The sequence below is a fragment of the Ptiloglossa arizonensis genome, chromosome 1, assembly GCF_051014685.1.
Source record: "Ptiloglossa arizonensis isolate GNS036 chromosome 1, iyPtiAriz1_principal, whole genome shotgun sequence".
Lineage (NCBI taxonomy): Eukaryota > Metazoa > Arthropoda > Insecta > Hymenoptera > Colletidae > Ptiloglossa > Ptiloglossa arizonensis.
Genome location: NC_135048.1, coordinates 24,697,061 through 24,723,816, shown reverse-complemented (window position 1 = coordinate 24,723,816; position 26,756 = coordinate 24,697,061). Strand labels below are relative to the sequence as shown.

Sequence of the window (26,756 nt, the reverse complement as noted above, 5' to 3'; positions counted from 1 at the left end):
CGGGTGGCGTCGTTTAAATTTGGAGCGGCGCGCGCTCGGAAATAGACGTCTTTCCCTACCTTACCTTGTGAACGCGATCCGCTCCTACCCTCACCCGGTTCCGTGAGCTCCTTTTGCCCTCTTCCGATCCCTGTTGCCCGCGTACGGGGCGACCTCTTTAACGAAGCGCGCGCCGCCACGACGGAAACGTCCAACCGGAAGTGCAACGCGACCGCGAAGAACGTGTTCGCGGCGAACCGTGGCGGGAACGAATCTTTCAAAACGAATTGAGAAAGGGACTCGTGAACGAGGTGGGGACAGAGTGAATATACGAGAGATTTTTCTTTTTCTTGTAAAGTTTAGATTATAATATCTAGTTTATTATAATATGCAGGGATCTTGCGTAACCGGTTGTATAGTTTTTGTATGTATGAGAATGCAAAGTCTGAAGAAACGAGTATACAGTGTCTTGACGTGAAAGACGACAGTTTCGTGTTGGCTTAGTGACTCTCGACTTGGAACTGAATAGAAAAAAAAAACAAAAGAAAAATAGCCAAACCGTTGACCAATGACAACCGTGACAATATGGAGACTTAGGATCACTGTTGCATTCATTCCAACACTTGTCACCTGGTGTAGTGTTTCGAAGCATTGATTGGAATTATCTGACGTCTGGAAATATATTTTGATCGGTGTCTACCGAGCAGATAGAGAGAAGTATAAATAAATAAGTCTTGAAGTCGATAAGTACAATTTAACGTATGGAAGTATTGGGTTGTTTGGAAAGTCGTTTCGTTTTCCAAAGTGGAGAGTAAAATGTTTTTATTCTAATTAATAGTTAATAATTAATTCTAGTTAATAAAATTTAATAAAATGTTTATACACTCTAAAAGAATCGTGTTTCATTTTCACCAAAATAAAACGAAATGACCTTCCGAACAACCCAATACAATTTGCGAAAAATGAGTAAATAAAAGTATTTTTTACTCCTCAATATAGCGTGCTACGTAACGTTTTCCACTCTTTGGAAAATTGATACTGGGTTTTTTGTACCTTCTCGGTATCTTTGGAAGTAAATTTTGCTTGGTGTCGCCTGTTATAAATTAACACATTTTACTATTATCAAACCTTCGAGACAGAACTAGCGCGCGGTTAATTTTATGTTGTATTATATCTCGGTTCTTGATTTTTTGTTCCTTGATAATTGAAATTATACGATTTTCGAGAATAAACTTTATCTATGTATATTTTAATATTTGCAAGTTAATTTTACCATCAAACTCTTTTCAATTGTTGGCTACATTCTTCATAAAATATTATCTTCCATATTCTTGTACGCCCCAATAAATTAAAGAATCTCTAAATTCGTCTCTCTTTAAAATTATTCACTGTACTCGTTCTGTCGCTGAAAGTCGCTGAAACGTAGATTTAACCATTTTAAAATAAATATACTCGCTGAATGTACCCGAGGAGACAATTATTAATCTCGATCATAATTTCGCGAAAATCCGCGCCAAGCTGAAAATCCAGCCGCAACATTGTCGCTGTACTTCTCGGTACATAAGTTTCCTGGCAATCGTCAACCAGAAGAGACTCTAGTCTGGTGTTTGTCAACGCACTGAATGCAACTACTTGCACCACGACTCGTTGACAACCATCATTGCGCGGTGCAGCGGAACGATAATCCGAACAGACAAAGTACATCGATATTTTCGTCGTCCGGCGACGTTAAAAACGGAGCTCTCTCGATGAAAATTTCGACGAGGACACGTGCCAATTATCCGCCTACCACGGTTGGTCTTTGGCGGAAAATTTCATAAATCATACGTAGAAATTCGCGACGAAACTGTTAAACACCAAAATCATCGTGCTGAGAAACAGTCTGAAAAACGACCGACAATTTTCGTTTAGAATGCAATTAACCGATTTACCGACGAACTATTTTTCAGTTAAAGAAAACGATGAAATTGTTAAATATCAAAATCACCACGGTGAGAAACGATTTACAATTTTCGTTTAGGACGTAATTAACCGATTCAGTGACGAATTATTTTTCAGTTAAAGAAAACGATGAAATTGTTAAATATCAAAATCACCACGGTGAGGAACGATTGACAATTTTTGTTTAGGGCGTAATTAACCGATTAAGTAACAAACTATTTTTCAGTTAAAGAAAACGATGAAATTGTTAAATATAAAAATTACCACGCTGAGAAACGATTGACAATTTTCGTTTAGGATGCAATTAACTGATTCAGGAACGAACTATTTTTCAATTAAAGAAAATGATGAAATTGTTAAATATCAAAATTATCACTGTGAGAAACGATTGACAATTTTTGTTTAGAATGCAATTAACTGATTCAGTGACGAACTATTTTTCAGTTAAAGAAAATGATGAAATTGTTAAATACCAAAATCACCACGGTGAGAAATGATTGACAATTTTTGTTTAGGACGTAATTAATCGATTCACCGACGAAATTTATTTCAGTTAAAGAAAATGATGAAATTGTTAAATGTTAAATATCAAAATCACCACGGTGAGAAATGATTGACAAATTTCATCTAAGACACAATTAACCAATTCACTGACGAACTGTTTTTCAGTTAAAGAAAACAATGACACTCGTTAAACACCAAATTGACTATGGTGAGAAACGATTGATAATTTTCGTTTAGGACGCAATTAACCGATTCACCGACAAACTATTGTATTTTTCAGTTAAAGAAAACGCAATTTTCGAAATATTTGGAAACAGGAAAATTTCACTTAACAACTTTTGCTCCGAAATTTATAATTATAATACACTATTCTTTGGTGTTTTAAAACATGGGGAAAAGTTTCAAACGATAATCCTATTGTTTTCAAGAGCTCGTGAATTAATAAAAAAAAGTGTACGAGAGAGAAAATATTTCTAAATTAATACAAAAAAAATATTTACTTGCCCCCCACAAAACTCTAGAACATGGATTGAAAATAATTTCCAATACTTTCTATAACTTAAGAACAATGCACAGGTATAAATATAATAAGTTGTACGCAGCGGATGGTTTCTCTCTTAAAATTGAAAAGTGGCAAAATACGGGATAATATTTATACATTGGACTAGCGAACATTCGTACGAAGTGTCTTCCATCGCTTGTTTGTTCGGTAAATCGTTACCCGAGTTATCTCGGGCGCGGCGGGCAGTTAAGTGTTTAACGCGCGTTCCTAGGCTTTTCGCGGAACGATAAAACGAGCCGAATTTATATCGAAGGTAACGCGATTCGAATCGATCCGGCGAATACGTAAAATTGCGAGTCTGGGTTTAAAAAAGATCACGGGCCACGAGTGTACGATCCAAGACACAGTGGTAGCTCGTTAACGTATCTGATTTATTTGCAGACGTCGGACCAACCTCCTTGAGCCTCTTCAGGCACGAAGTACGGTCGGAAGTAGAGAAGCACGGCCGATCAGACGCGTTTCTGACTGGATACGTTGCTACGAAGTCGAATAATAGGTTGCACGAAAAGTTTCGTCGTTCGATGTGAAACGGAGCTGTTTTAGTTTCGTCGTTTCATTTTTCCAAAGGTGGTACTACCGTTTCATGAACACGTGTAATGTTTTATGTAGATTTATGTAGTTTTATGCAGATCGGTCGACTCGTTATATAAATTTGTATTTACGGTTGTTCGAAGTTGAAATGTCGTAATAGTTTTTTTTTCACAATGAAAAAAAACGACAATGCTTATCGAACGATCTAGTAGAAAGGATTTGCTAGCGAATCGATTGATGAATCTGGCGTCGTGACGCTGATCTCCGTCTAAACAGTTCGATTGTATGTTTGGAAGAACTCCGAGGTTCGCGTTCCTGGCGAAAGAGCTGTTGCCAAGACGATGAGAACTGTTTAAAATAATATATCGTAAATGGTAAACCAATGAAATTGAAAGCCACTTCTTACGTAATTGAACAATACGGGTATTTTCTAATTCGGTGAAGGAAATCTAAATATTTGAGAATATCTCACTGATATGGTACCCGATCGAATACACCGAGATTTTTAGAGTGACGGTACCTGATCGAGTACCTGAAAGTGTCGCGAATTTAATACTCGAACGAGTAACAGAGAATATTACCGGTATGGCAGGGTACCTGAAGGTCTTATAGACCAGGCACCTAACGATCTCGTAGACCAGGTATCTGAAATTTTATATTCGGGTATCTAACAATCTCGTACATCAGGTATCTGAAAACTTTATGATCGGGTATCTAACAATCTGGTAGACCAGATATTTGAAAACTTTATATTCGGGTATCTAACAATCTTGTGGACCAGGTATCTGAAAACTTTATATTCGGGTATCTAACAATCTCGTAGGCCAGGTATCTGAAAATTTTATATTCGGGTATTTAACGATCTCGTAGATTAGGTATCTGAAAACTTTATATTCGGGTATCTAACGATCTCGTAGATCAGGTATCTGAAAACTTTATATTCGAGTATCTAACAATCTCGTACATCAGGCATCTGAAAATTTTATATTCGGGTATCTAACGATCTCGTAGACCAGGTATCTGAAAACTTTATATTCGGGTATTTAACGATCTCGTAGATCAGGTATCGGAAAATTTTATATTCGGGTATCTAACAATCTCGTAAACCAGGTATTTGAAAACTTTATATTCGGGTATCTAACAATCTCGTAGACCAGGTATCTGAAAATTTTATATTCGGGTATCTAACGATCTCGTAAACCAGGTATCTGAAAACTTTATCTTCGGGTATCTAACAATCTCGTATATCAGGCATCTGAAAATTTTATATTCGGGTATCTAACGATCTCGTAGACCAGGTATCCGAAAATTTCATATTCCGGTATTTAACAATCTCACAAGCTAGTACCTGAGAACCTCACAGAATCCAATACACGAGGTACCTGAAAATCTCGCGAGTCTTCACCTAAAATAATTCTCCCAGACCCGAGAACGCCCCGCACGAGCGCGGTACCTGATTAGGTACTCGAAAGAATCTCCCGCCCCCGGTGTTCAGTCAGGTACCTGAAAAGTCTCGTCGACATCTCCATCTCGCATCCCAACGATCGTGTTAACATCGCAGATGAAACTCCTAAACATCGTTCCAGTACCCGTACCCGATTCAACGTCCAAAGTTTCAGGTACCACGTGAAGATACACCCGTGTCCACCATCAAAACAATTTTTCGATCATTGTCCTCGTCCCTCGTGTATTTTTCCCGATTTACGATCCCGTGCACCTATCATTGTTTCCAACCGGTGAACGATACAATCGAAAGGTGTCACCGATTTCGGTTCGAAAAAGGTTCGATCAATCGGAAGTTGTAAACTGGGACGAGACGCGACCAGTTTGTTTTCTCCGTCCGGCATTCGGTACGGATTTATGCATTCGTATAATTGGCCAGATGGCTCCCAGTTTTATTTCGGTGACACTAAAATATTACGGTATCCGCTTCCCCGTGTCATTCCACGTCTATTTTTGACCGGCAGAAGCTTCTAGGGGCGTTCGACTCCTCCATTCCATCCACCGCGAAACTTAACTTTCTTCTTCGTTGCCGGCGATGTTCAACGATGTCTCCATTCAGGAGCGGTATCTCGTGTAATTGTGCGCCATTTGCGATTGTCAGTTATGGGGAAAATCGATACTTAGACACGGGACGATCAATTGCCACGGGATTCTTTCGTTTCAGAATTCGTTTCAGGTGTCAACCGGACGATCTGTCGATTGACGCCAATCGTTGAAGAGAGAATAAAATGAGAGCTTCGGGTGATCCAATTGGCGATAGTGAAGGAAAGTAAAGTGATCTTAGGGTGTAGATGAGTAGATCATCTTTTCTTTAGATTTTCATTTCAGAATTGTCGTAAATGTTAAGTGAACGAACGGAAATTAATGCCAATCGTTGAAGAGAGAATAAAATGAGAGCTTCAGGTGATTCAAATCGCGATAGTGAAGGAAAGTAACGTGATCTTAGAGTCTGGATGACTAGATCATCTTTTCTTTAGATTTTCATCTCAGAATTGTCGTAAATGTTAAGTGAACGAACTGAAATTAATGCCAATCGTTGAAGAGAGAATAAAATGAGAGCTTCAAGTGATCCAAATCGCGATAGTAAAGGAAAGTAACATGATCTTAGAGTCTGGATGACTAGATCCCTGTTTCTTTAGATATTCATTTCAGAATTGTCGTAAATGTTAAGTGAACGAACTGAAATTAATGCCAATCGTTAAAGAGAGAATAAAATGACATCTCTAGGTGATCCAAATCGCGATAGTGAAGGAAAGTAAAGTGATCTTAGAGTCTGGATGACTGCATTCCCTTTTCTAATAAAGTTATCATTTTAAAATAGTTATAGGTACCAATTGGACGAACTAAAATTAATGCCAATCATTAAAAAGAGAATAAAATCATATCTCTAGATGATCCAAATCGCAATAGTTATTGAAAGAATAGTGAATTATCAGGATCTGGATGATTAGATTCCCTTTTCTTTAGATTTTCATTTTAAAATATTGGACGAACTGAAATTAATGCCAATCGTTAAAGAGTGAATAAAATTACACCCCCAGGTAATCCAAATCGCGATAGTGAAGGAAAGTAACGTGATCTTAAGGTTTGGGTGACTACGTTCCCTTTTCTTTAGAATTTTATTTTAAAATATTGGACGAACTGAAATTAATGCCAATCGTTAAAAATAAAATAAAATGACATCTCCAGATGATCCAAATCACAATAGTAAATAAAAGTAACGTGATCTTAAGGTTTTGGTGACTGCATTCCCTTTTCTTCAAATTATCATTTTAAAATATTAGACAAACTGAAATCAATACCAATGGTTAAAAAGAGAATAAAATCACATCTCCAGGTGATCCAAATCGCAATAGTTAGTGAAAGTAACGTAATCTTAAGGTTTGGGTGATTACATTCCCTTTTCTTCAAATTATCATTTTAAAATATTAGACAAACTGAAATCAATACCAATGGTTAAAAAGAGAATAAAATCACATCTCCAGGTGATCCAAATCGCAATAGTTAGTGAAAGTAACGTAATCTTAAGGTTTGGGTGACTACATTCCCTTTTCTTTAGAATTTTATTTTAAAACATTGGACGAACTGAAATTAATGCCAATCGTTAAAAATAAAATAAAATCACATTTCCAGGTGATCCAAATCGCAATAGTGAATGAAAATAAAGTGATCTCAAGATCTAGACAACTGCATTCCCTTTTCTTTGAATTATCATTTTAAACCAGTTATAGATACCAACTGGACGAATTGAGATTAATATCAGTCGTTCACTGTGAGAATAAAACGATCGATCCGCGTGTTCCGAATTGCAACGGTGCGTAAAAATAATACGATTGGGTAGAATTCCTTACCCAATGAAATCATCGTCGACATCGTTGAGCTTGATTAATCCCCCTATTTCCTCAACGTCAGAAATTCTCCGCGGATATAACACACCGCGACGTACAATTAACGAGCAATGATACCCTTTGGCATTCTTGCAAACTTTGTATAAATCGGGGCATTGTTCGTCTCGTCTTATTCGTCTGCTTAGGTTCGTGGGGGTGTTAATTTCTGTCAGGTGGAATATTTTCACGCGTGTTGCAAATCAAGACGAATCGCGCGCGTCTAAACGATCTCGGGAACGTTGTTTTCGTCTGGACCGCTCGTTGAATCGTTATCGGTGAGCACAATAGCGTAAAACCGGTTGAAAACAACGGGACAGATGACGTACGATGTGCATCTTCGTTTCGATTGTAATATTTATTTTTACGTGGAATACAGTGAAGCCTGGAGACCGGCCAAAATTTGCGACGCTCGAAACACGCCACCGGTGCCGTGAAAAACATACAAACCTATCGATTCTGACGTACACGTCGTGAACGTGTACGATTATACGCTTCGTTGTATGATAATAACCCGAGCTACAAAGCGGAAGGTAACGAGCCGGTAACAAGTGTGGCGCACGAAACGTAATTGTCGGGTGCTGATTTTTTTCTTTTTTTTTCTTTTTTTCTTTCTTTCTTTTTTCTACCTCTTAATTGCAATTCAGCAGCGAGAACGGCGGAGGAACGCGCTCGGGAAGAATTTAAAATACTTCGAATACCACGAATAACAGTTCTCTCTTCCACGAGAAGCTGCTTCGTTGTTGGCTCGTGTAGTTGTATTCTACATCGTTCGATTTGTTCGAAAAGTTTGAAAGTTTGATCCTTGCCACCATTTAGCCAAGAACCGAGTGGTTTGATTGAGAATATCATCGGTTTGTCATTTTTCACCAGGATGTTTTCGAGAAATATCGGATTATGTTACTCGAAGATGTACGCAACGATCGATTTATTCTCCTTCTTATCGTTCCTCGATAATATTTAATTTTCCACGTTCGATGGTAATTAGAAAATTATTTCGGTGTTGATAATTCCATGTTTGAAGGAATGGAACGATAAAATTTACTTAGAATTAATATTTCTTTCTAGATTGATGTTTAGAAAACTTACAGACCAATTTACTCAGAGGGATTCTCAAGATTTATTGAAAGTGTTTAATTTCAAACTTATTCAAACGATTCTACATACAACGATACACTCGCAAACAATTCGATTCTAATCTTCGTTCAAAATTATATTAGAAAAACTACTGGACTACTTTCCTTTTTCGTTCAAAATAATATTAGAAAAATTACTAAATCATTTTTCCTGTTCGTTCAAAATCAAATTAGAAAAACTACTAAACCACTTTCCCTCTTCGTTCAAAATATAATCACTAAAAAAAAAAATACACTTAAGATTGTCCAAAATAGCAAACTTCCCCCTACATTTTCGCAAAAAAAGAAACATACATTATCTCGAAATATTCGCTAAAACAAACATATCAAATTCGAGAAGGTGTATCACGTTCGTCCAACAGAATCTAAACCATTTTTTTTTTCAAAGTTCTGCGCGGATCTCCCAAAGATTAATAACAAAAAACACCGATCTGGAGACAATTTCGTCTAATTGAAATGCACCGATCACTTTTCTTTTGAACGACGAGGGCCTGGGAGAACAGCATCGGTAGTTCTTTATTAACCCTTTGAACTCGAAAGAAGACCCTTGGTCACCACTCAATTCAATGTAATTCTTCCACTTCGTGAAAATTTTGCGACTTGAAATTCAAATTGGAAATTAAGTATTATACTCTTTTAAGATGTGAACATATGTATCTCAAGTATTGAAATATAAATATTCCATTCCATATTAATTTTGCGATTTAAAAGATTTCATCGAGGCGCCAGTTTCAGGTAGCAAAACCCGCTTCGAGTGCAAACGATTAATATCGATGAGTGGGGGATATATTTCAATTAATTTCTTTCCATTATCTCGAAATCTTCGCTAAAACAAATATACCAAATTCGAGAAGATGTATCACCTTCGTCCAAGAGAATCGAAACAATTTTTTTCAAACGCGAGGAGGGGATATATTTCAATTAATTTTTTTCCATTATCTCGAAACCTTCGCTAAAAAAAATATACAAAATTCAAGAAGATGTATCACCTTCGTCCAAGAGAATCGAAACAATTTTTTTTCAAAATTCCGCACAGATCTCCCCAAGATTAACAACAAAAAACACCGATCTGGTGACAATTCTATCTAATTGAAATGCACCGATCTATCGATGCACAATTATTTCACAATTGAAATGCACTTTTCTTTCGAACGACTCAAGCCTCGGGAGAACAGCATCGGTCGTTGCCTATTAATATCAGTGAAGAAGGGATATATTTCAATTAATTTCTTTTCATTATCTCGAAACCTTCGCTAAAAAAAATATACATAATTCAAGAAGATGTATCACCTTCGTCCAAGAGAATCGAAACAATTTTTTTTCAAAATTCCGCACAGATCTCCCCAAGATTAACAACAAAAAACACCGATCTGGTGACAATTCTATCTAATTGAAATGCACCGATCTATCGATGCACAATTATTTCACAATTGAAATGCACTTTTCTTTCGAACGACTCAAGCCTCGGGAGAACAGCATCGGTCGTTGCCTATTAATATCAGTGAGGAAGGGATATATTTCAATTAATTTCTTTTCATTATCTCGAAACCTTCGCTAAAAAAAATATACAAAATTCAAGAAGATGTATCACCTTCGTCCAAGAGAATCGAAACAATTTTTTTTCAAAATTCCGCACAGATCTCCCCAAGATTAACAACAAAAAACACCGATCTGGTGACAATTCTATCTAATTGAAATGCACCGATCTATCGATGCACAATTATTTCACAATTGAAATGCACTTTTCTTTCGAACGACTCAAGCCTCGGGAGAACAGCATCGGTCGTTGCCTATTAATATCAGTGAGGAAGGGATATATTTCAATTAATTTCTTTCCATTATCTCGAAACCTTCGCTAAAACAAATATACCAAATTCAAGAAGATGTATCACCTTCGTCCAAGAGAATCGAAACAATTTTTTTTCAAAATTCCGCACAGATCTCCCCAAGATTAACAACAAAAAACACCGATCTGGTGACAATTCTATCTAATTGAAATGCACCGATCTATCGATGCACAATTATTTCACAATTGAAATGCACTTTTCTTTCGAACGACTCAAGCCTCGGGAGAACAGCATCGGTCGTTGCCTATTAATATCGGCTAGGTGGGGTTATATATTTCAATTAATCGAAATAAATCGGCACGCGACGGGCCGGCGGCGCGCGTGCGTCGAAAGTAGGAAGGAAGAGAAAAGAGCGTCGTCGGGGCGCTTGCGCGAGGGGCGTCGCGACGACCCGCCGACGCCTTCTTGAATGAAACCGTCGCAGTCAGTTCGCATCAAGGCGTCCACCCTCGCTTCGACTTTCACGGATTTTCCGTATACTCGTCACGGTGGAACGGTCCTTGTGTCACGCCGCAACACGGGGGGATAAATCGCAACCGATCGTGTTCTATCACGCCCCGCATCGTGGACGAACAGGTACGATTACCTTTTTTTTTTTTTTTTTCGAATTTCGAGAACCCGCGTAACTCGCGAAGCAACAGTTCGCGCGCTCGAACTTTCGAACTCGTCGCGTTACCCTCGTAACACCGCGCCGCATCGCGGAGAACGCGATATAGGTGATGTCCCCACCTGGGTGAAAATCTCGACTCGAGTACACGAGTACACGAGTACACGCGGTACTCGGTACGATACCAGAGAAGTGATTTTTTTTTCTTCTTTAACCGTTGGCGGAAAAATTCAATTTCAACTCGTTCGAAAGTCGAAATTCGAGATCGGATTCGTTTCGTAGATGATATTGTGATATTGTGACTGGTATCGATCCGTTGTAAGTATCGATCACGTGTGAGGTATCGTTGGGAAAATTCGAGCACGAGTACGCGGAATTTTAACGTTTGTACGGTATTTGAAATTTTGATCGATTCTTCTGTGGTGATTTTTATTTCGAGAGAGAAAGTTGGGGAGAAATTAGAGAGAAGTATTTAAATAAGGATTTTAGGTTTTGTAATAACGAGAGACGATTCGTGTGGGGTAATAAATAGAGTCGAGACGGTGAATGTTTTTTTATTCCCACGGAAATAATTTAAACGCGTCGATACTTGTTTAAAGAACGGTTCTTTGTTTCTGGTGTACGGAAATATGTTTGTAACGCGAATACGAGGTAACAATGATTCGATGATTCTCCGTTTCGATGTCTCGAACCCAGTCACAAACACGCGATCGCGTTACGATGCTCGAAAATATTCCAAACGCCATTTTTTAATCGCGCGAATGTCCCACGACGTATAACACGCGTTGCAAAATACTCGAATTAGAAGACACTTAATTGTAAAAAGACTCGAACGCGTTTAAAACGGACAAACGTTCGTTCTGGTCGCATCTACGCGTTAAATTACGCACGCTAAACATTCCTTGCGTTCCGCTGACAATTTTGCGTTACCCGATAAACAACTAGGCTCGCGATAAAAATCTCAACCTGCTCGTAAACTTTTCACGGATCGTACCACGGGTTCGTCGTTCACTCGAAAAAAAAATTCCCCGGGACAAGTGTATCGAATAATTTTCAAAAAAAAAACAAAATGTTACATCGATCCCCTCCGATCGGGGAAAAAATACAAATTTCTCGTTCGAATTTTTTCATTCGAGTATAAATTTCGCGAGTAATCTATTTTTATTTTATAGTTTCTATTTGTTCTGTAATTGTATTCACCGGTTGAAATTCGCCAAGTTTCACGAAACACCCTGTAGAACGTTAGATCGAAACGTTATTGAACGTAAATAGAAACGTTCTTGAACGTAGATCGAAGCGTTATTGAACGTAGATCGAAACGTTACTGAAAGTAGATAGAAACATTATCGAACGTAGATCGAAACGTTATTGAACGTAGATCGAAACGTTCTTGAACATACATCGAAACGTTATTGAACATACATCGAAACGTTATCGAACGTAGATCGAAACGCTATCGAACGTAGATCGAAACGTTCTTGAACATACATCGAAACGTTATCGAACATACATCGAAACGTTATCGAACGTAGATCGAAACGTTATCGAACATACATCGAAACGTTATCGAACGTAGATCGAAACGTTATCGAACGTAGATCGAAACGTTATCGAACGTAGATCGAACGTAGATCGAAACGTTATCGAACGTAGATCGAACGTAGATCGAAACGTTATCGAACGTAGATCGAAACGTTATCGAACGTAGATCGAACGTAGATCGAAACGTTATCGAACGTAGATCGAAACGTTATCGAACGTAGATCGAAACGTTATCGAACATACATCGAAACGTTACTGAACATACATCGAAACGTTATCGAACCTAGATCGAAACAACGTACAATTTATACACGATCGCCGCTACAATTATCGATAATACACGAATCGTGACACGACGAACCCCGCGGACCGTTTTCATTCAGGGAGGACTGCTCAACGTTACGAAGGACCCGGTATAATTCAGTGTTAATTAGTTATTGGGTGCAGCGACGCGCAGTAAAATCGTGGAACGAATGGGGGAACGCGTAACGACAGAGAGTGAAGAAGTCATTTGCACGTGCAATTTATATCCACGGAGGGTACGGTTGGTTACTGTGATCTACGGTGGTCCTTGCATGTTTACGACGTATGTATACGTCACGAATATCCGCGAATATCGCCGCGACCCGTTTGAATTATTACAATGCTCCGCCATCCGCACGTCGCGCCGGCAACGAGATTGGAATTTGACCGGCGCACACCGGAACGAATATTATTACGATAAAGACACCACGGTGCATCCTCGTGGATGCATCTGCATCGTCTTCGTTGCAACCGTGGAAAATAAAACTGGAAAATTCGTTCTCGTACCGAGTGTCTCGAGAACCGCGAGAAATTACGATCGAGCTCCCCTGGATCATCGAAATTCTTTTCAAAGCTTCTCGTGGTCTGTTTTTAAAGAATTTCGAAGTTTGTGAGAAATATTTTCTGTTTCTTTTTTTTATTTTAGAATGTCGAGACGCTTCGTTGTACAATGTTTGCTTTACCTCGATAGTGGAGATCGAGGGCAATCGATGACACGGAGAAAGTATTTTTACGAAATTGTTATTTATCACGGTTCAGTTTTTTAGAGAATTGTGTTCGAAACTTGTTTTCGCGAATGTTTTTCGATGTGGAGAGGTAGTTGGGAATTATTTATGTTGTAAGAACGTTCTTGTGAGATTCTCGAAGGTTTTGGGATAAAATAGACACTATGTTGGTATATAGTGTCGTCGAGTATGATATTTATTCGGCAATTTTTATTGTTTATGAAGAAAGATTTACGCGTTTTGTCTTGCAAGAAGGATTTGAGAGAAGATTGGTTGTTGGAGTGATTGTTAATTATTTTAGAAACGAGGAGGGTTGTAGCAGTTCTTGGACAGTCGCTTTTAATTGTTCGAAATTAACGAAGATTTATAGGACCTACGCTACGATCTATAGTAAATAACTGTCACGGTTTGGTAATTGATGTCCACTTCGTGGAAAATTGCGGCACACGTTGAGAATGGATGTTAATGAATTTAGTATGTAATTTGCCATGATATTACCTCGTAAGAAGATTTAACAGCGCGAATTATCCAGGTCGTTGATGAAGTCTGTCGCCTACAATCAGCTGATCAATGGCGAATGGTAGCTCGATGTTGTCAAGGTGCCTCGTTTATATTTTCTTCTTCAATTAACAAGAATTTAATTCTCGATATATCATTCCAATTTTTCGATATCTCGACCAATATTCCCACTCTCGAGTAAATACAAAATTTAACTTTTTCATCGAAATTTTACCTTACCTCCAAAACATTACAAAAACAAACAAAATTATTTCTTCACAACAAATATTGACACTGAAGAATAAATAATTAAATCTACAAATCTCTTAAACATCCCCATAAAAAAAAAAAATAGTGTTCAATTTTCGTGTAAAATTCCTTTAACATACAAATTTTTCCACTGGCTGTTAATATTGCAACTATTAAATCAACATCGATTCTTTCTACTCAATATCCAAGTTACAGTCGACTAGGGTTCATTTTTTTTCTAAATAATCGATCGAGCTTTCGCAGCACGGTTAAGGGTTATCTTTCGTGCTCCTTTTAACGAGTAAGTACGTACCTCTGAAGAGCAATCGCTCGTTTTATCAATTCCCCGAGGAACAACGAATCCTCGCGTCGCAGCTCGTGATCCTCGGCTTTCGATCGAGTTGTTCGTTCCGTTCGTAGTTCTCACGTGTCGGGAGCGAAACGAGTCGGCGGCAAAATCCTTTCGAGAGCCATTCGATCCTCGAATCTTCGTGCCAGTTCCATCTGGATATTTTCTTTCCGGACGATCGTGCGGCTGGCTGAACGTGTTTGCGATTTCCGCGGCGGCAACTCAAACAAACCGAGTCTCGCGGCTGCGAGGGGACGCGCGGCTGCTGAACGAGAATGAACAAACAATTCAGCCTTCGAGGAAAGCCAGAGGAGAGAGAATCCTTTGACGTTCGCCGACCCCGTTTTACAATCGATCTCTGCTCGCGGGAAAATAATATTAAAACAATAACCGATCGAGGAATTTTCTAGGGATTTTTTCACCGAAATAAAATCAGGGTGAAATCTTTGCGAGGTACGAAGAGTAAGAGGAACGGAATTAAAGATTAATTTTTGTTCAGAATCGAGGAAGAAAATTGTCTCGAAACGTAGGTAGTAAATTAGTATTTCAATTAATGAGCTTCGGAGATTCTGCGAACTCTTGACAATTGTTTCTCGAGGGAAAATTAATATCTAATGTAATAATCTTTGTAGTTTTTGTGAAGTGTAGAAAATTGTTTCTCGATGGAAAATTAATGTCTAATATAATAATCTTTGTAGTTTTTACAAACCCTAGAAAATTATTTCCCGATGGAAAATTAATATTTAGAATAATAATCTTTGTAGTTTTTATGAAGTCTAGACAATTATTTCCCGATGGAAAATTAATATTTAAAATAATAATCTCTGTAGTTTCTATAAACTCTAGAAAATTATTTCCCGATGGAAAATTAATATTTAGAATAATAATCTTTGTAGTTTCTACGAACTCTAGAAAATTATTTCTCGATAGAAAATGAATATTCAAAATAATAATCTTCGTAGCTTCTATCAAGCAGAAGTCTAGAAAATTATTTCTCGATAGAAACAGAATATTTAAAATAATAACCTTCGTAATTTCTATGACCTCTGGAAGATTATTTCTCAACACAAAATTAAATTTCAAATAATCTCTAAGCAACACACAGCCCCGAGAAAATATTCAATAATATTCAAATCTTCTCCGCTCCAAGTAATCTCCAAAAAATCAACAAATATGTAATACCAATACCGTCTGAAAAACTGTACAACTTCTTCGCACGAAACTTCAATCCGCAATTTTGACCAGAATTTTCGCGCCACAAGTGACCCGATGAATATTATTAAATTGTTCGAAAAATCATTCCTTTTTTTTTTGACGAAAACGAAACACGATTTTTTTAGAGCGTATAAACATTTTATTACCCATAAAATATTAAGATACTTCACACATGAGGAAAATTGGGAATTAGACAAGCTACAAATGAAATTGAGTTTAATTTCTTTTTTTTTATTTAAGAAGTTGGAGAGAAGGGTTATTTGCATTCCACGAGAGAGTGAGAAATATATAATTGTCTCTAAAGTTTTGTATCTTTATTGAATTATACATTCTCCAATTTGAAAAACGAAATGACTTTTCGAACGAGCCAATAATTTATAACAAGATCACGGTGACTACTTAGCCCGTAATATTGACATCGCATCGATCGAGGGTTAAATAGGATCGACGGTGGCGACATCGGCCAATTAACGGACGCTCGACGACGTAAATGGGGCCCCATGCGCTACAACGCGATCCTGCTCCGATTGCACGTGTGTGAGAAAGAGAGAGAGAGAGAGAGAGAGAGAGAGAGAGAGAGAGAGAGAGAGGGGGAGAAAGACGAGCACCAGCGACCTCTATCGGTGGGTCTGGCCAATTGGCGCGCAACACGCTTTTTAACGAGGGTCGCCGCGCGAAATCGTACACCTATGCGAACAATCGGGCGATTAGATTAGGATCGAGCCAGCGTGGCTGATGTACGGTGTCGCGGCTAGAGACGTGCAAATTAGCGGGCACGGTTCACCGCTAATTGTTTGGACACTCGCTTGCCACCGGGAGAATTGTCAAGCTAAAATACGAGCGACACCCCCTCCCCTTACCCTTCCTGACCCCTCCCTTAAGCACTCCCCGTCGCTCATATATTCGACGATTACCGCGCGACGCGCATTCGACCGCCCCGAATACGACATCGGCCAACTTCCAACGAACCTGGCAAACTTTTGTCCCTTGAAAGCTTTTCCAGTTCTCTTCTTTCGAAACGATTTACGCGTGTGTGTGTGCGTGTGTATGTGGCTCATAGTGTGCAGCAGAATCAGTGGCAAATTTGAGTCGAAGATGAATGATGTTTAGATACTTTACAGGGGAGGAAAATTGGGAATTGGAGAAACTAAGAATGAAATTGAGTTTAATTTTTTTTTTTTATTTTGTTTAAGAACATGGAGAGAAGGATTATTTGCCTTCGTGTATAATTGTCTCTAAAATTTTGTTCCCTTATTGAATCTAAGTATATTCAATATTGTAGAATATTTGAAGAAGTATTGTTCGATGTTGTTTAATATTTGAGTGATTTTTGACAAATGGAAATTAAGAGAAGTTTGTATATAAGTAGGTATATGTCTTTTTGTACTTTTCGTGGGAGAGAAAATTCCCTGTGATTCGAAGTGTAAATGTAACTCATTTGCATTGCGAATTAACGGAATTTTGGGAAGTGATGAGATTTTTTTCAATTTTACACCGGATTTGAAAGCTCGACTTCAATGAGGTCTGATTTACGCGAGACTTCGTGTGCACGATTAGTCGAAAGCCAGTCTGGCCACCGATTACTCAGACTACTTACTCGGACTCGCGATACGGTGGTAGTTCAAAGCGCGGGGCATCGGGTAAGGAAAAATCTTTAGTGGCATTAAAAATAGACGTTAGATTTCAGCGAGCGTTTCGACTCGTGCTAATTTTATAATTTCGATAACGCGAGGGAAAGTGTACGGTGTACGGTAACACGTTCGAAAGTATTTTTAAGTACGGCGAACCGGGAGCAAAAATTCTCTGGTAACTCAAGACGTTGAAGTTTAGATTTCCTTGACTCGCGATATTCAATTCTGACTGTCAAAATTAATCATCGTGTAATTGCGAAGTTTATTTACAAATATACGTCGTATATTTAACCTCTTCGAAAAAGGTAGATATGATACACCGATATCCAGCCATGACGTTCATTAACGTTCGTTAAAGACAAAATTAATTATAAATATTTATTCGCAATCCTAATGGTAAATATTACGATATTTTAGGTAACTGAAATATTAAATATAAAAGCGACGATATACTCGTACCCTTTTTATCTAGTTTAGTGAATAACCAGATTTGTAAATTTAATTCGAGAAAATTATATAAGTAGATTATTCCCACTTTTGTGATTTTCTTTCGATAAAATTACATAGGGAGCTAAACTATTTATTCAATTACAAATATTAGTTGCAACTATATCTGTTCTCTGTAACTATAATTCTTATTTTCTTCCCAAGAAAAAAAATATTAAATTTTCTCATTTATTTACAATACCAGTGCAAATCTATTGCACGTACATTTTATCCACAAATATTAGTTAAAACTATATTTGTTCTCTCCAACTATAATTCTTATTTTCTTCCCAAGAGCAAAAATTAAAAATTTTCTCGTTTATTTACAATACCAGTGCAAATCTTTTGCACGTACATTTTATCCACAAATATTAGTTAAAACTATATTTGTTCCTTCCACTACAATTCTTATTTTCTTCCCAAGATAAAAAACTTTAAATTTTCTCGTTTATTTACAATACCAGTACAAATCTTTAACATGTACATTTCATCCACAAATATTAGTTAAAACTCTCTACATACATTTCATCACAAATATTAACTACAACTATACATGTTCTCTCTAATTATACTTCTTATTTTCTTCCCAAAAGCAAAAACTTTAAATTTCCCTCATTTATTTACAACACCCCCAAAAATTTATTTCATCCCCCCCAAAAAAAGTCTCAACTTTGAATCAATCAAAATACCACTTATTTGTTACAATTTCACGGTTATACGTACTCGGTACACTAAACGTTACTCAATACCAAATTTGTACCCGAGAACTCCCCCTCCTTTTCAAACACGATCGTTTCCGTGAAACTTTCTCCAAACGCTCATCCAAGGATAAATTTTGCCCCCTGGTAGAATTCACGTGGCATCATCGAAGGCCACGTACAACTTACGTCTCTACACGACGCCTAATGCGATGGTAAATTACTCGCATCTGTTCAGCATTCACCGTGTCCTCCCTGTTGTCCCTCCGCCCCGAAACTCGCACCCCCGTGGCGTCCTTCCACCGAACTCGAATCCGATCCACGCCGGTTACAAACACCGTCCATACGTTATGCCCGGTACGTGCCGCTACCGGCTACATGGCTAAGATCCAGAGTGTGTTCCCGCTATATTAAGACCGCCTTATATAACGTTCAGTCATATCCGCGCGGTTCTCCGTATGAACCTTTAATATGCTCGAGAGTGGACGCGGACCTCGCCACCACTTCCTGCGTGGACCTCGCGACGCTCTACGACGCACACCGCCGCGGCGTCCGCCTTTCGGTCGCTTAATTAGATTTTCCAAGAAACCCACCCCACCCCACCACGGGCGGATACGCTCGAGCCACGCTGACTTCCGGTTGGCCCGTCGAAGATGGAATTATTATATCCGCGGAACCAGGAACGGAATGTCATTACTCTGACGAATGTAACGATGAAAACGGAATCGACTGTTGGATGTACTTAGGTTGTTCGATGAGTCGTTTTTTTTTTATTGTGAAAAAAAAAATACATAGACACTTCAACTTTGGATAAATGTGAATGTACGAACGAGATCTGCACGAAACGGGAATTATGGATTAATTTTTGTATTAACGATTTCGAGATAATCAAGTCTAAATGGATGTAATTGTACTAGGTTGTTCGATAAGTTTTGTTAATGTTTCTATTGTAAAATAAATATTACGACACTTTGATGTTTGGACGACTTTGAATACACGAACGAGTCGATAGGTTTGTAAGAGAAATTTTACACGCGTTCATCGAACAGTAGTATTATCTTTAGAAAAGTAAGACGACGAATAGCGCCATTTTTATCGAATTTAATTATCGAGCAATTTATTATAGTGTGGAGAGATGAGAAGAATACATTTGGGAGAGAGTTTGGTATTGGTATGATTTAGAGTCTTCGAGAAGATTATCAAGTGGTCGAGTAGGAGATTTCTTCTGGAATGTGTAGCGAATGCTCGAGTGCATTCTTTCTAACCTCGTACAGTACATTTTTGTTAAGGGGTTTGTATTGTGTAGCCTATAGAATATAATATTGCTTATGAAGTGTACTTTTAAAGTACCATTGTATTATTATCATTGGACTACACTTGTGGAAACATTATTACCAAGAGCATACGAAATTTGACATGTGTTCATCGAACAGTAGTACCATCTTTAGAAAAATAAAACGACGAACCTAATAACGCCATTTTTTATCGAATTTAATTATCGAACAGTTTATTATACTGTGGAGAAACGAGAAGAATGCATCTGGGAGAAAGTTTGGTATTAGTATGATTTAGAGTCTTCGAGAATATTATCAAGTGGTCGAGTAGGAGATTTCTTCTGAAATGTGTAACGAATTTTCGAATGCATTCTTTCTAACCTCGTACAGTACATTTTTGTTAAGGGGTTTGTATTGTGTAGCCTATAGAATATAATATTGCTTATGAAGTGTACTTTTAAAGTACCATTGTATTATTATCATTGTACTACCCTTATAGAAACATAATTACCAAAAGCATTCTTTGTAGATTGGAACAGTACAGTGGACGACAAAGGGGATAATTTTTCACGAAAAATTTGATTAATAATCAATTAATATCCAAAGTATCTTCCTAACCTACTTTTTCAGTACTGAATCTTCGACACCCCTGACAATTTGAACAAATATTAGAAACGTTAAATATCTTTGGAAGATGATCGTCAGAATCAAAATGGCGCTGTCTCCCAAAAATGTTCCCGAGGCTCGATTCCGTCTTCGCGGGTTACGTTACCACAAAAGTTGTCGCGTTCACGGGACAAACTGCCGCGGCTTCGTAAACTCGATTTCACGCGACATCGCGCGAATTTCCGAGTTAAGGTTAACCGCGTTCACCGCAGGTGAACAGAGTTACGGTTAATCCGCGTCTGCGAGCGCTGACACGTCCTCGAGGGCTCGTACCCGCGGACAAACTCGCGTTGACGCGTCGAGGGATGTAAATTTATGATTACGAACCGCGAACTTTCTGGCCGGCGTTACTGCACCGTGAACAGTGTCCCCCCGCTCGAATAAGTTACACCGGAACCCAGACCGGAAAGATTTATCCTCTCGTCGCGAACTCGTGAAAAGCGCTGTCCCCGTAACTTTTCTCACTTTTCTAAGTATTTTACCAGCAGGTGGAGAGAACAGTTCTGGCACTGGTTAAGCCGGTACGCGTTACTAAAGAGACAACACGGTTCATTCTGTTGTTGGATACAATACATGGGATGATGAATTTATTTATTTATTGGAAGACACTTTGATACTTGTACGATGATAGGAAAAAGATTTAATATGTAAAATTTTAGAGTAATTAAAATTCTAGTGTATAGAAATCTTTGGTAGATTAATTTGAGTGTACAAAATTTATGGTAATAAAAAGTTGTAGGGTAAAAAAAACAATGGTAAATGATTCTAGTGTAGAAAAATTAATGGTAAATAATTCTAGGGTACTGTATCAATGGTAAATAATCCTAGTGTAAACAATCAGTGGAGAACAAATTTTAGTAGGAAATAATGAATGGTACAAAATTTGAGGGCAAAAAAAATCTATGGTAAAATAATTCTACTAGAAAAAAATCATTGACAAACAATCCTAGTGCAGAAAAATCAATGGTAAATAATTCTAGTGCAAAAAATCAACGGTAAAATAATTCTCGTATAAGAAAATCAATGGTAAATAATTCTAGTGTAAAAAATCAACGGTAAAATAATTCTAGTATAAAAAAATCAATGGTAAATAATTCTAGTGTAAAAAGTCAACGTTAAAATAATTCTAGTATAAGAAAATCAATGGAAAATAATTCTAGTGTAAAAAATCAACGGTAAAATAATTCTAGTATAAAAAAATCAATGGTAAATAATTCTAGTGTAAAAAGTCAACGTTAAAATAATTCTAGTGTAAAAAAATCAACGGTAAAATAATTCTAGTGCAGAAAAATCAATGGTAAACAATTATAGTGCAGAAAAATCACTGGTAAATAATTCTACTATAAAAAATCAATGATGAAAAAACTTTCGTGGAGAAAAATCACCGGTACAATATTTTAATGCAAAAAGATCTATGGTAAACAAATTTTGATGTAAAAGTATCTATGGTAAGAAAATCTTACTGCAATAAAATCTATAGCAAACAGATTTTAATGCAAAAACATCTGTCGTGAACAAATTTTGCAACGTTTCCCTCCACTGTACAAAAACTCGTTCAAACGTGAACCCGTCTCGGGAACCGCTTGTCGTCGAAATGGATTCGTGTCGTAGAAGAAATCGATTTCGCAGCAAATTTGGCAGCGATTCTGTGCAGCACGGTGTAACCGTTGAAATTTCTCTCCGATCTGATAAACAAACAAGCACGAGCGGGCGAGTCGTCCCCGTGTATTTTAGATTTAACGAACGTGTCAAGATTCCGAGCGCTCAAGTCCGTAAAGTCGTAGCAAGCGAATCGGCGCCCGATGTGGGAGGTAGTTAAAAGCAACAGGTATTCCATTTGCCCCGGGCGTCGAGACGCCACCGATTGTTTTAAGTGACCCTACTTCAAGTCGAATTTAAATACCGTCTCCCACTTAATGGGGGTACTTCGATGTTTCCGCGGCGCGTTAATTTTCTAAAAATCGTCGCGAAGAATAAAATGGAATTTTAACGTTTCAACGATCGAACGCGATAAACAATTACTGAAAGATTTCGTTTCTGGAGAGTGAAATAAATTGGAATAAAATTTGTGAAGATATTATTTCTTCTCTAACGTTCGAACCTCTCTTTCGTCCATATTTATTTAATACTAATTAATTTCTTACCGGTAGTAAAATTTACTCGAATATTGCACGATTATTCAGATACAAAATTGAGATCTGCGTAAAGAATAATGATTTTTTAATACACTACAAACACTATAATTTACTCGATTCTTATAGTTAGATGTATTCGTACACTTTGGAGTATTTCCAATAATTTGGTACTCGATGAAAATTATTTAAGGAAGAGTTTTGTAATGCTTCAATTCTTCCTCTATTTTCGAGGAAACAAGTCTTCGTAGGATTTCCATCGAGGATGAAAGGAGGTCTGGAACGAAGTTTAAATAAAGATTAAATCAGAAATTCGGACCCAAGTCAAACAGAGAAATATACAAGAGGGATGGAGCTTGACGCGGAAAGTATGTTCGTGGAACGAGCACGAGAGAAAAATCCCTCTCTAAAATCCTCAACGTTGGCCAGTGTTTTTTTCGAAGCTGGTATCGCGGATGTTTGGATTTATAAATTTAGCCACTTTTCGTTCAACGGCTGCCGGCTATGAATTCAACGACGAAGTCGGCCCTGTTTAATCTCCATTTCGATTATAAATGCGAGCCCTCGCGACGTACAACTACTTAATTACGGAAAATAATTTGTATATAATTACCAACGGCGCCAGGTTACTAAACGCAATTAGGTAGCTACAAGATTTCGCGACAGATGAATTATGTCCGGTGGTTACATCTATCTGGTGCTTTACTCGCAATTAGAGAACCCATAGAAACGAGAATACGTCTCGGGCATAATTTCGTATTTCGAAGACTCGTTTCACCGTGCACAAACGACCAGTGAATAGCAAAAGGAGTGTAACATTATTTTTCGATCGAATCGATTATGCAATTTCAACGAATTTAACGCAACACTGCTTCAGAATTGCCAATTTTCGTCACGGTTAAAATTCTTCGATGTTCGAGTGTATTTTTAAGGGAGCAGTTCGTTATGATTTTCTTTCTTTATGGAGAAATGATTGAATTGGAATGAAAATTAATAAACAGTAGCTTTTGTGATACAATGTAACAGTAGTTTACCATAATATGTATCACTTTGCTAAAATCAATTTTTTTATTGAATTATTTAAAGAGTAATAAAATAAAATCTATCTATTGAAAGTAAAATATCATTGACGGTAGAATATCAAGATTATTGATCTAGATTGATTTCTCCATCGATTGAATTTTCGAAAAATTCAAAATTTCAAAAATTAAGAAAATATGTCTATTTTTTACCTAAAGTTACTTTCCTTTTGGTACCGTAGTTCTGTTTTCTCGTTTCACCTGAAAACAGGGTACTGCTACGTGTTGGTAAACACTGAAGTGATGGAGGATCGATGTCAAGAGATCCTCGAGAAATCTTCGTGCAATTTCCTCGCGACAGTCTCTATGCAAGTTTCCTCCTCGCGAGTGTAAAATTGTCCGCTCGGCGCGGCCACTCATCGACGCGCGTCAACGAACGCGCGCTAACGAGGATGTGGTCCGTGGACGCGTTCCATGGCTTCGTGGTCCTCTGAAACATCGTCGAAGGAAAACAGGGTACGATCCAATTATCGAAATGACGCGTGTACAAGGGACCGTCGCGGGTGGTCCAATTTATGCCCGCGAATACGTTACATCCGCGTTGGGTCCCCAACGAGAAAGCGTGACAATTCGAGGGAACCTGATTCGCGGATATTCACCGAGCGTGAAACGAGAAACTCGGCGAAAGAATTTATTCAAAGACCGATTCTACGCCGTGTGTATACATTGAGAGAAAACTAGTACGTAAAGTACCATTTTGATGCACAAGCATCGCGATAATGCAAACTTGAATATTATAGAGAGAGAGAGAGAGAGAGAGAAAGGACTGGTTAGAAGGAATGTGGTACCGTGAGTAAGTAGAATGAGTCATGCTCGCTTAGTCCGAGGTATTAGGAATGCTACACTTATTAGACTATTTCCATCGAATAAGTGAGTGTACATTAGGTTAATTCGCGTCTGGAAGTCATAAAGTCTGACTGAAACGATACGAGTCACGTTCTCTTCGAGACTGATCTTTCTTTCTTTCTACAATATATTTACTTAAATTCTATATTAAATTATACAGATATGGTTCGATGCCTGGTATATTAGAAAGCTGGAGAAAATGCCTCGAAAACATTTCTTTTGCATTATAAATATCTCTTGGGTGCATTCTTTACAGCTCCGTACAGTACATACCTAATAAGAGCACTGTTAACAACTATATAGTCCATAATATATAACATTGCCTATTAAGAACACTTTTGGATTAGGCATTATATATATACATCTATTTAAATTCTATATTAAATTATATAGATATATTCGATGCCTAGTATATTAGAAAGCTAAAGAGAATGTCTCAAAAAGATTTCTCTCGCATCGTAAATATCTCTCAAGTGCATTCTTTACAGCTCCGTACAGTACATACCTAATAAGAGCACTGTTAACAACTATATAATCCATAATATATAACATTGCCTATTAAGAACACTTTTGGATCAGGCGTTATATATACATCTATTTAAATTCTATATTAAATTATATAGATATGGTTCGATGCCTGGTATAATAAGAAGCTAAAGAGAATGTCTCGAAAAAATTTCTCTCGCATCGTAAATATCTCTCGAGTGCATTCTTTACAGCTCCGTACAGTACATACCTAACAAGAGCACTGTTCATAACTATATAGTCCATAATATATAACATTGCCTATTAAGAACACTTTTGGATTAGGCACTATATATATACCTAAATTGTCTATCAAATTATGCAGATACATTCGATACTTGGTATACTAGAAAACAAGATAGAGTCTCGAAAAAATTTCTCTCGCATCGTAAATATCTCTCGAGTGCATTCTTTACAGCTCCGTACAGTACGTACCTAATAAGAGCATTGTTATCAACTATACAGTCCATAATACATAACATTGCCTATTAAGAACACTTTTAGCTTACACACTATATAATTACCGTAACGAAAACGTGGACATCGGAAGCATTCTTTGCAGCTCCGTACAGTACATACCTATCAAGGATACCGGTTACATAGTCGGTAATATTATCCATTAAGAACACTTTTGGATTAGGTGTTACAGAATTACCGTCGTCGTGAAACCGTGATGCATTCTTTGCAGCTTCCGACACTACGTGGCCGGCTATTAAGGGCACTTTGCAGGATCAGCTAACCACTTGCAAATATTTCTGTTCCGCGTCTCTCTCCGTGCGCCGTTTCATCTTCGTTGGATCGCTTATACATCATCAAACGTACGCTCGGTCGCTCGGTCGCTCGCTCGCGCTCGCGGGCGTGTTCGAGCGAGAAAGGGAGCCGGATGAAGGGGAGGACGGAGAACTCGACTTCCAGAATTCGACGATGTTCCTTTTGGCCCATGGAGAGTCCCGACTGGCAGGAGTGTTGGCCGAGGGTGTGTCTTTTTCCGCTTTGCTGCCGCTGAGATGGAGTCCGCCAGCAAAGGGGAACAGGCCGACCCTCCCGCACCAGCTAAATAATATTCGATGACAGTGATTTATAGGGAACACCGTCGGCGTACCCGAGGCGACTTTCTCCCCGATAAATCTCGTCAACTCGGTAAGTCAGTTTTAAGGTGGCCGCGACCGAGTCACTTCGCGGCCGTTTCTTTCGCGTTGGCTCGCGTTCAGCCGTTTGTCTCGATTTCGGTCGCGTCGCGACGCACGGTGACGGTTGTTTTGCAACACCGGATGATTTACCACCGTGGAAAATAACGTGGGACACCACGATTGTCCAGCACCGCGCGTACTCAACGAATCCTCGATCTCGCCGTATACGGTCGAGAACTCGCCACGATGTTGCACCCTTTATCGAACCGAACGAAACACTTCGATGGTTGCTCTTGCGTTCCGAGCGAGAAAATAATTCCAGTGAGACCGATCGATGGAAAATCGAAATGACGATTACACAATTATTTCGGTGTTATATGGAAATTTACGGTAATTTAAATATTCACGTGGTGT

General features: G+C 38.2%; 1 protein-coding gene and 1 long non-coding RNA gene across 2 annotated transcripts in view; both read right to left on the bottom strand.

Annotated features, from left to right (window-relative positions):
* Nucleotides 1-24,014: 24,014 nt before the first annotated feature.
* The window catches only part of Src64b (Tyrosine-protein kinase Src64B), a 162,866-nt gene continuing 160,124 nt past the window's right edge, over nucleotides 24,015-26,756 (bottom strand). Inside the window, exon 10 of the mRNA XM_076312047.1 lies at nucleotides 24,015-24,271. The gene's annotated coding sequence lies outside the window, so the exon portion shown is untranslated. The remainder of the gene's footprint in view (nucleotides 24,272-26,756) is intronic.
* Nucleotides 25,470-26,724, bottom strand: LOC143150142 (uncharacterized). The gene is made up of 2 exons (XR_012992968.1): nucleotides 25,737-26,724; nucleotides 25,470-25,647 (listed from the first exon to the last, which is right to left on the bottom strand). It is a non-coding gene; the product is annotated as an uncharacterized LOC143150142 (long non-coding RNA).